We start from the raw sequence: 12119 nt of genomic DNA, 5'->3' as shown, positions 1-12119 counted from the left end.
CTTTCACTGGACACCTTTCCTGGTCCCTCCAGTTGCTAGGAAATGGTGCTCTGAGAGATCAAATGGCTCTTCAATGTCCCACAGTTAGTAGTACAAGAAGCCAATTATTTCCACTAAACCACATCTGAGGCAGGCACGTTGGTATGCATCATGTGGCAATGTTCTCGCTAAACTGCATATATAGAATGATTCATAAAATATGAGAAAATGAAACAAAAACAAAAATGTGAATTGATCCAGATTAAACAGAGAGAAAGGGCTTTGGAAAGTAGACTTATGTTCCTGGGAAGGTAAAGATTACTTTCTGAGAAACTGTACAGATGGACACAAAGGAAGACTAGAAGAGTTATGCCAAAGTTTAAGGAGTTTCAGACCAAAAAAGTCCAAACGGTAAGAAAAGGATAGACATAGGTCTCAAATAGAATTGTATAATCCTAACAGCAGGAAATAATCTTAAAGGTAACCTAACCCAGTCAGTACTATAACATGATATATATGTTTTATCTATCTATCTATCTGTCTATCTATAATATCTCTATCATATCTTCAATAACCCATCATCTAGCCTCTTTTTCAAATATTCCATTGATAAGAAACAAGGTCTGAAACAACCTTTTTTTTTTTTTTTCTATTTTTGGACATCTTTAACTATTAAGAAATTTTTCCTTATATAGACCTGAAATCAGTCTCTTCAGCTTCCAGTTACTGCTTCTGGATTTCCAATTTAGCTGAGCAAAATAAATCTAATTATTCTCCAAATAATACTCCTGTAAATATTTGAAGTCCATGATTATGGACTCACCTGAATCTTCCCCTGTCTAAGGTAAAGATTCTAATTTCTTTCCGTGAATTTTCATACAGCCACGATTTCTGATTGCTTCACCATCCTGGTTTCCATACTCTTGACATACCACAGAGCAGAGGAGTCAAACTGTGGCCTATAGCATGATTATCTGTGGCCCAAACCAGATTTAACAAAATAAATACAAATAAAATTAAGCCATACAAAAGATGTGTGGTTTTCTAAGGCCCACAGGTATCTTTATGCATGGTTTCTATTTGAATTGCCACTACTACTCTAGAGCTTGATTTTACTAAAGTGTGGCACCCAGAATCCAAATAGAACAAAATATGGACTGACCAGGGTAGAGTAAAACATTTCTATAAATTCCCTCTTTCTTTTTCTTTCTTTCAAATTTTATAAAACCAAATAAAACAAACACTTCCATATACAAAGAAAAAGAAGATTGTACATAAATGAAACCACAAATATCTTTATGTTTAGCTTACTTTTCTTCATATCTACATAGTAAATCCCATCCACAAGTATCCCAGCCCCTCCCCCTTATTACAGAAGGCATCATCTAGAAGACCAACAATCATATACCATAATTTGTTTAGCTTCCCCAACTGATGGCATCCCCACAATGTCCAATTCTTTGCCTCCTTTTTAAAGGAGAGCTGCACTGCTCTAAATATTTTGGGACATATAGGTTCTTTTCCTTGGGAATTTCCCTCATTCTAATCTCAATGCTTCTCTTAATGCAATCTAAAATGTCATCCCCCGCCCCCCAATGTCTTACATAGACAAGCATATTGTTATTCAGTCATTTCAGTTATGTCCAACTCTTCATGAGAACCCATTTGGGGTTTTCTTGAAAAAGATACTGGAGTGGTTTGCCATTTCTTTCCCCAGTTCATTTTACAAATTAGGAAACTGAGGCAAATGGGTTATGTGGTTTGCACAGAGTCACACAGCAAATATTCTAGGTTGGATTTGAACTCGGGTCTCTTTGTCTCCATCTAGGAGCTCTATCTACTACACCACTTAGCTGCCCAAATATATAAGTATGGAGTCCAATAAAACTGTCAGACCTGTTTTCTTGACTAGTGTCCTTCTACTTCCTCCCCCAGACTTGTTTTTATCCTTATGTCTCCCCATCCAGGTAAGAGGATAATGAAAATTCTTCCTTTCTCCTCCAACTTCCTAACTTAAGTAGTGTTCTTTTTCAGTGACCTTTTCTAATATTTATTACTTTGTTCTACTTTTAGTTTCTATACTGATTTATAGGCTACTTTAAGTTATATTTTTCCAATCACAGGCTCAAAACAGATAAATGTATACTGGGACTCATAATGACACAAGGAAAAACAGCAAATAATTGGAATTTCCTGAGTAGGGGGTAGTGATATGGGCAGAATTGAACTTTAGAAAAAAGACCAATCAGCAGACTAGTCACTACAATAATCCGGGCCTAAGAAAAGCTAAAAGGGAGAATTAGGAAGTAAAAATGGAAAGATTAAAAATATTACTTATCTCTTATAGGGTTAAGGAATATCCATTAAGTTTAGCTCTTACAAATCTTGTGAGGGTATTTTCCTCCCTTTTGGTAGGCCTTCGTGTGCCTCCCACATAGCCCTACGGTGGCCACCTTCCTTCCCTCCAGCAGTCCAGCCACGGGCCCGGGTGGGCTGCCACTTCCTGGGCAATAGCGAGGGCTTTAGGCACATAGAAACTTCCGGAGTCCGGGAGCCTCTGTCCGGCCCTTGGCCCCACCTGCACCCTCGGCCCATTTCCCAAACTTGCTCGGCGGTGCTTCGACAACACCAAAACCTCCTGGTTTTCTGGGTGCAGAAACACCACGTTACCCTTTCACTGTACTCCCGCCACCGCGACCCCTCTCCTCCTGTGTAAAATCCAAAGCCAGGCCAGGCCTTAAAGCTGGTTCCCTATTTGTAAAAATGGAATAGACGTGAATGGCGAAACGAATGCTCTCCCAAGTCCCGTTTCAGTTCCACCGTGGTAGGATTCTATGGAGTTTGCAGAGGCCTAAACACAGGCTCTCGGAGGAGTGGGGGGTCAGAGCTGCTACCTTCTACCTCAGTTATCCGAAAAGGAAAGGGCAGTCATTTTTTGTATTTGGGGTTCCAAATATCTTTAGTGAGATCATAAAAAACTTCAAAGTAGAATCTGATTTAGAGATGAAAAGCTTTTTAAAAAGTAAAGTAAATGAAATTTCCAAGACACATTCCAGAAGAAGGTATTCCAGAAGTTGGATTTTGTAATTTACAAAGTGTATTCTGTTGCCGACACAGAGCTAAAATTTTTCTTGGCTATCAAAACAAAGACATTTGTTGACAGAAACAGGCGTCAGTATTTGGGTAAAGAGATTATATATAGAATGATGATATTAATTTCTATTTTGTAAAAACAGACTTGAGCATTACCCTTGTCTCCAAAAACTCTGGATTTCACATAACCATTTAAAACATTGTCATCCTTTGCTTTGTAAAAGCAGAGAAATGATGTGTAATTTATGCATTATAATAAAAGTACTTAAAAGGTGTTATGCGGAATAATCAAATGGCATCATAACAAGACTACACACCAGTACAGCTAAAGCCATCACCACTGAAAACAATTGCTTTATGGCGATTTTCAGGGAGCCCATCCTATATAGGAAGTGGTCTGTGATTTCAATGGCATAGGATACTTCTAAATGAGGAAAATTCTGTCTATGAATGCATAACAGCATTGACTCTGCTCTCTATCATTTCTTGCTTTGTAAAAGCTTTTTAAAACCCCTAAATTTAGGAATTTGTTTTCTGTTGAAGAATACTGATCAAGGGGGAGTCAAAAATTAATATTACCTAAAAAATAAAAATCTATTTAGTTATTACTTTTAGAATAATCAATTTGAAGATGAAGCTCTGAGGTCATCTAGATCAATCTTTACATTTTACAAATTAAGAAACTGAGATCCAGAAAAGTTAAGTAGGTCACACTTAAAGGGGCAACCAAGGGGTTAGCATTCAAGGTCTTTGCATTCCTCATATTCACTGGTCCAATATTCTACTGCATTCAAATACCAAAATGTCCATCCATCCTTCAGATGATGGGCACCCACTTAGTTCCCGGTTTTTTGCTACCTTAAAAAGTACTGCTATGAATATTTTGGTGTATATTTATATTTACTATAGATGGTATAGTATAGGGTAGTGTGTATATATATACATATATAAAACATGTATTTTACATACATACTATTAAAACAGTACGCATATACATGCATATACATAGATACGCACATAGATCCATATACTTTTAAAATTAAGAATAAACACCATAAAACCCTACTTTAAAAATTATAACAAATGATTAAAAAACAGAAAATGCTTTCCATATTATGGTCATTTAAGGGGACATGAGAATAAGAAAAGAAAATAGTAAAAGAAAGAGAAAGTTAGCTAAGCAAGAAGATAGCAAAGACAGGGAGAAGGTTAACAGAGATTCAATAGATTCTGAGGTAAAGTGATAAATTCTTCATACAGCTCTCTGGTTCATTGTGGCTGTGGACATTATAGTAAAGTAACACCTCTTATCATTATCCTTTACATTTCTTTCATCAATCAAGGAATCAAAAATATTTACTGAACTGAAACTGGTATCATGAAGACTTAATAGTAACTGGTTTAAAACTTTCTAGTTATGTGACTAAGGAACAGTGATTAAACTTTTCTGGACTTAAATGTCCTTTTCTATAAAATTCTGTACCTGCTTCACAAGACTGTTATGGGGCTTAAATGAGACATGTATAAAGTATTTTATAAAACTTCAGAGAGGCCTTTGACAAAATACAACACCCATTCCTATTAAAAACATTAGAAAGCATAGGAATAAATGGATCATTCCTTAAAATAATAAATAATATCTACCTAAAACCTTCAGGAAGTATCATCTGCAATGGGGACAAGTTAGAAGCCTGGAATAAGGTCAGGAGTGAAGCCCCATTGTCAACACAATTATTTAATATTGTATTAGAAATGTTAACTTTAGCAATAAGGAAAAAAAACTAAATTGAAGGAATTAAAGTAGGCAATGAGGAAACTAAATGATCACTCTTTGCAGATGACATGATACTATACTTAGAGAATCTTAAAGAATGAACTAAAAATCTAGTTGAAATAATGAATAACTTTAGTAAAAGTTGTGGGATACAAAATAAATCCACATAAATCATCAACATTTCTATATATTAACAACAAAGTCTAGCAGCAAAAGTTAGAAAGTGAAATTCCACTTCAAATCACCCTAAACAATATAAAATATCTTGGAATCTACTTGGCAAACACAGGAATTATATGAACATAATTACAAAATACTTCACCAAATAAAGTCAGATCTAAACAACTGGAAATATATTCATTGCTCATGGGTAGGCCAAGCTAATATAATAAAAATGACAATCCCATCTAAATTAATTTACTTATTCAGTGCCATACCAATAAAACTACCAAATAATTATTTTATAGAACTAGAAAAAATAATAAAATTCATCTGAAAGAACAAAAGGTCAAGAATACCAGGGGAACTAATAAAAAAATGTGAAAGGAGGTAGGTAGCTAGCAGTACCAGATCTCAAACTGTACTATAAAGCAGCAATTATCCCAACAATCTGGTTCTGGCTTAAAAAATAGAATGGTAGATCAATGGAATAGATTAGATACATAATATATGAGGTAAATAACCTTAGAAATCTATTATTTGGAAAACGCAAAGATCTTAGGTTTTGGAATAAGAAATCACTCCTTAACAAAAACTGCTGGGAAATTAGAAAACCATATGGCGGGAGCTAGATATAGATCAATAGCCTACATCCTATACCAAGATAAGGTCAAAGTGCATATATGATATAGGTATAAAGAGTGATACTATAACTAAATTAGGGGAACAGAGAAGAGTTTAACCTGGCAGATCTTTAGAGAAGGGAAGAATTTATGACCAAACAAGAGAGAGATATTATAAGATGTAAAATAAATAATTCTGATTATATTAAATGAAAAACCTTTTATATAAACCTTTTATACAAACAAATCTAATGTAACCAAGATTAGAAGGGAAACAACAAACTGGGGGGACATTTTATAACAAATGTCTCTGATACAGGTCTCCTTTCTCAAATTTATAGAAAACCAAGCCAAATTGATACGAATACAAGCCATTACCCCACTGACAAATGGTCAAAGGAAATTAACAAGCAGATGGAAAAATCAAAGCCATCAATAATTATATGAAAAAAATATTCTAAATAACTCTTGATAAGAGAAATGCAAATTAAAACAATGCTGAGATACCACCTCACACCTATCAGATTGGCCAATATGGTAGTAAAGTGGTAAATGTCAGAAGGGTTCTGGCAAAATTGGGACACTAATGTTGGTGGAGTTGTGAACTGATCCAACCATTCTGGAGGGCAATTTGGAACTATGCCCAAAGGGCTATAAAACTATGCACACGCTTTGGCCCAGTAATACCACTACTGGGTATGTATCCCAAAAAGATGGTAAAAAAAAAAAAGGGAAAGGATCTACTTGTATAAAAGTGTATATAGCAGCTCTTTTTTGTGGTGGCAAAGAATTGGAAATCGAGGGGACGTCCATCCATTGGGGAATGGCTGAACAAACTGTGGTACATGTTGGTGATGGAATACTACTGTGTTATAAGAAATTATAAGCATGGTGGTTACAGAAAAAGCTGGAAAGATGTGCATGAACTGATGCAGAGCGAAATAAGCAGAACTGGGACAATGTTGTACACAGCAGCAGCAATATTGGACAATGATTCTCTGAGAAAACTTGGCTACTCTCAGCAGTGCAGTGACCTGGGACAATCCTGAAAGACTTATGATGGGGGATGCTCTCTACCTCCAGAGAAAGAACGGTTGGAGTCGTCTCTCCCATCAGGGGATTTGTGGTCTTATGTTAGAGTTTTGGTTATATATGAGTGTGCTTTAATAACAATGACTAATATGAAAGTGTGTTTTGCAAAACAATAAAAATTAAATTGAAAAAACTTTAGAGGTACATCAATTTTAATTGTTATTACTTCCTATGTGTCTGACATTTATTCATTCTAGTTGTAGAGATGTAACATATATACATGAAAAGGTAATGAATAATATGAGGAAGTAATTATGTATAAATGAGTGGCTTAGGGGCAGCTGGGTAGCTCAGTGGAGTGAGAGTCAGGCCTAGAGACAGGAGGTCCTGGGTTCAAACCCAGCCTCAGCCACTTCCCAGCTGTGTGACCCTGGGCAAGTCACTTAACCCCCATTGCCCACCCTTACCACTCTTCCACCTATGAGCCAATACACCGAAGTACAAGGGTTAAAAACAAACAAACAAATAAATAAGTAAGTAAGTAAATAAATGAGTGGCTTAGATTTCAAAAGTACAAATCTTTCAGATACCTAGTCCATCTTTCTGTCTATACTTTTCCAAACTTAATTTAAGGAATTCTACAAATATTGAGTATATGGCGCTCTAATGTAGCACTGGCACAGGGGTGCTTCTCTACTGATGCAGAATACCTCCACGCCTTCTTAGCTTTCCTATACTGTGTGATTCTTTTTCATCTTTCCTTAAATTTTCCACAAAGGACATTTCTAAATCACTAAAGGCTTTGTTTTAATATTTTATGAATACCAGCAACATTTGGCTTCTGTCTAAACTTCTTCCATTTCATGTCATGACTGTCCAACCTCCTCTTCAGGGTCTACAAGTTCTCAAAGTTCTTTTATGTTTTTTGTTGCCTGCAAGTCAGCATCAGTAAGTAATACTTAGATAAACTTATGTGTTGGGTACATTCATTTCCTTTTGGGTTGGTCTGCGTTTTTGATTTTTTGGAGATTATAAGGTCCCCTGATTTATAGCCTTAAAAGCATTAGCAAGAGAATACTAACGTTAAAATAATTTATGGGGTTTGGATGCAAGGTATCAACAATGCATAAATTCCCAAATTCATTCTAACCTGCTCTCTTCTTCCTAGTTAGTTTTAGGTCCATTTTTATGTCTTCATAATTATAAAAGGGAAGGAAAAGCAAGGATATGAAATTCAGAGATTTCTATTTAGAGTTTAATGTAAGGTAGAAGAAGTCCAAAAAAATTCTCATTGTTATTTAGAGGACTTTCATTCATTTGTTCAGTAAACATTTATTAAGTATCTATGATGTGCCAGGCTCATGGGACAGCTATGATACAATGGAAAGAGTGCCAGGCCAGAGTCTGGCAGATTCATCTTCCTGAATTGAAATCTGGCTTCAGACTTATGAGCACTGTGACTGGGCAAGTGCCTTCCCCCTCTTTGCCTTAGTTCCTTAGGCTCTATTTTTTTCTTTTTTTTTTTAATACTTATTTTTTAGAAAAGTTAACATGGTTACATGATTCATGCTCTTACTTTACCCTTCACCACCCAACCTCCCCTCCCCTGCCCATAGCCGATGCACATTTCCACTGATTTTAATATGTGTCATCCATCAAGACCTATTTCCAAATTGTTGGTAGTTGCATTGGTGTGGTAGTTTCGAGTCTACATCCCCAATCATGTCCGCCTCAACCCATGTGTTCAAAAAGTTCCTTTTCTTCTATGTTTCCACTCCTGCAGTTCTTCTTCTGAATGTGGATAGCATTCTTTTCCATAAATCCCTCAGAATTGTCATGGGACATTGCATTGTTGCTGGTACAGAAGTCCATTACATTCAATTTTACCACAATGTATTGGTCTCTGTGTACAATGTTCTTCTGGTTCTGCTCCTTTCACTCTGCATCAATTCCTGGAGGTCTTTCCAGTTCACATGGAATTCCTCCAGTTTATTATTCCTTTGAGCACAATAGTATTCCATCACCAGCATATACCACAATTTATTCAGCCATTCCCCAATTGGAGGGCATCCCCTCATTTTCCAGTTTTTTTTTTTGCCACCACAAAAAGCACGGCTATATATATTTTTGTACAAGTCTGTTTATCTATGATCTTTTGGGGGTACAAACCCAACAATGGTATGGCTGTATCAAAGGGCAGGCACTCTTTTATAGCCCTTTGAGCATAGTTCCAAATTGCCATCCAGAATGGTTGGATCAGTTCACAACTCCACCAGCAATGCATTAATGTACCAATTTGGCCACATCCCCTCCAGCATTCATTACTCTCCCCTTCTGTCATTTTAGCCAATCTGCTAGGTGTGAGGTGATACCTCAGAGTTGTTTTGATTTGCATTTCTCTAATTATTAGAGATTTAGAACACTTTCTCATGTGCTTATTGATACTTTTGATTTCTTTATCTGAAAATTGCCTATTCATGTCCCTTGCCCATTTATCAATTATGGAATGGCTTGATTTTTTTATACAATTGATTTAACTCCTTATATATTTGAGTAATTAGACCCCTGTCAAAGTTTTTTATTATAAAGATTTTTTCCCCAATTTGTTGTTTCCCTTCTGATTTTGGCTGCATTGTTTTTGTTTGTACAAAAGCTTTTCAGTTTGATATAATCAAAATCATTTAAATTACATTTTGTAATTTTCTCTAAGTCTTGCTTAGTTTTAAAATTTTTTCTTTCACTGAAGAGAATGACAATGATGAGACATCCTACCAAACTCTATGGAATGCAGCTAAGGCAGTACTCAGGGGGAAATTTATATCCTTGAATGCATATACTAACAAATTAGGGAGGGCACAGGTTAATGAATTGGGTATGCAACTCAAAAAATTAGAAAGCGAGCAAATTAAAAATCCCCAGATGAAAACTAAATTAGAAATACTAAAAATCAAGGGACAAATTAATAAAATTGAAAGTAAAAGAACTATTGAATTAATAAATAAGACTAGAAGCTGGTATTTTGAAAAAAACAGATAAAATAGACAAAGTACTGGTCAATCTAATAAAAAAAAAGGAAAGAAGAAAACCAAATCTACAGTATCGAAGATGAAAAGAGAGACCTCACCTCTAATGAAGGGGAAATTAAGGCAATCATTAAAAACTATTGCCCAGGGGGCAGCTGGGTAGCTCAGTGGATTGAGAGCCAGGCCTAGAGACGGGAGGTCCTAGGTTCAAATCTGGCCTCAGACACTTCCCAGCTGTGTGACCCTGGGCAAGTCACTTGACCCCCATTGCCTGCTCTTACCACTCTTCCACCTATAAGTCAATACACAGAAGTTAAGGGTTTAAAAAAAAAAAAAAAAAAAAAAAAAAAAAAACTATTGCCCAATTATATGGCAATAAACATAGCAATCTAGGTGAGATGGATGAATATTTACAAAAATATAAATTGCCTAGATTAACAGCAGAAGAAATAGAATACCTAAATAATCCCATATCAGAAAAGGAAATTGAACAAGCCATCAAAGAACTCCCTAAGAAAAAATCGCCAGGGCCTGATGGATTCACAAGTGAATTCTATCAGACATTCAAAGAGCAACTAATCCTAATACTATACAAATTATTTAATATAATAAGCAAAGAAGGAGTCCTACCAAATTCCTTTTATGACACAAATATGGTACTGATTTCAAAGCCAGGTAGATCAAAAACAGAGAAAGAAAACTACAGACCAATCTCCCTAATGAACATAGATGCAAAAATCTTAAATAGAATACTAGCAAAGAGACTCCAGCAAGTGATCAAGAGGATTATCCACCATGATCAGGTGGGATTTATACCAGGAATGCAAGGATGGTTCAACATTAGGAAAACCATCCACATAATTGACCATATCAACAATCCACCAAAACAAAAATCACTATTATCTCAATAGATGCTGAAAAAGCCTTTGACAAAATACAGCACCCATTCTTATTGAAAACACTGGAAAGGATAGGACTAGAAGGATCTTTCCTAAAAATAATAAACATTATATATCTAAAACCATCAACAAGCATCATATGCAATGGGGATAAATTAGAAGCCTTCCCAGTAAGATCAGGTGTGAAACAAGGATGCCCATTATCACCTCTATTATTTAACATTGTACTAGAAACACTAGCAGTAGCAATTAGAGAAGAAAAAGAAATTGAAGGTATCAAAATAGGCAAGGAGGAGACTAAGCTATCACTCTTTGCAGATGATATGATGGTCTACTTAAAAAATCCTAGAGAATCAACTAAGAAGCTTGTAGAAATAATCAACAACTTTAGCAAAGTTGCAGGATACAAAATAAATGCACATAAATCATCAGCATTTCTATATATTTCCAACATATCACAGCAGCAAGAGGTAGAAAGAGAAACACCATTTAAAATCACCCTAGACAATATAAAATACTTAGGAATCTATCTACCAAAACAAACACAGGAATTATATGAAAACAACTACAAAACACTTTCCAAACAAATAAAACTGGATCTAAACAACTGGAAAGCCATTGATTGCTCATGGGTAGGATGAGCTAACATAATAAAAATGACCATTCTACCCAAATTAATTTACCTATTTAGCGCCATACCTATCAAACTACCAAAAAACTTTTTTACTGAATTAGAAAAAACTATAACAAAGTTCATTTGGAATAACAAAAGATCAAGAATGTCAAGGGAAATAATGAAAAAAAACGTGAAGGAAGGGGGCCTAGCAGTGTCAGATATTAAACTATACTATAAAGCAGCGATCATCAAAATGATATGGTACTGGCTAAGAGACAGAAGGGAGGATCAGTGGAATAGACTTGGGGTAAGTGACGTCAGCAAGACAGTGTATGATAAACCCAAAGAGCCCAACTTTGGGGACAAAAATCCACTTTTTGACAAAAACTGCTGGGAAATTTGGAAAACAATATGGGAGAAATTAGGTTTAGATCAACATCTCACACCCTACACCAAGATATATTCAGAATGGGTGAATGACTTGAATATAAAGAGGGAAACTATAAATAAGTGAACACAAAATAGTATACTTGTCTCATCTCTGGGAAAGAAAAGATTTTAAAACCTTAGGCTCTATTTTTATCAGAGATAAGTGAAAACTAGTGCCTCGGCCCCTCAATACCTGCATTCTTATTAAATACACACATATCATATTTGTTCAAGTTATTTATTTGCTAACAGTACATAGTTTTTGTAAAATGCTTTCATCACCTTACTCTCCTTGTTGAAAACCCTTTTAAGGCTCTTCATAACCTAAAAAACTCCTTAGCCTTGCATTTGATATCTTCTGCAATCCAGTGCCTACCTAATTTTATATAGTCTTTTTCCCCCAATTTTTTTTTACATGATATCCACTATGACTACTGATATACTCACTGCCAAAAGAATTAAATTCAGTCTTTGGGAGGTATATACATAAAT

General features: G+C 35.5%; 1 protein-coding gene across 2 annotated transcripts in view; it reads right to left on the bottom strand.

Moving 5' to 3' along the window:
* Nucleotides 1-12119, bottom strand: part of PLCE1 (phospholipase C epsilon 1) — a 298156-nt gene that overhangs the window by 220824 nt on the left and 65213 nt on the right. The window lies entirely within an intron of this gene.

This window comes from Gracilinanus agilis, chromosome 2, assembly GCF_016433145.1.
Source record: "Gracilinanus agilis isolate LMUSP501 chromosome 2, AgileGrace, whole genome shotgun sequence".
Taxonomy (NCBI): domain Eukaryota; kingdom Metazoa; phylum Chordata; class Mammalia; order Didelphimorphia; family Didelphidae; genus Gracilinanus; species Gracilinanus agilis.
This window is presented reverse-complemented; position numbering and strand designations above follow the sequence as displayed.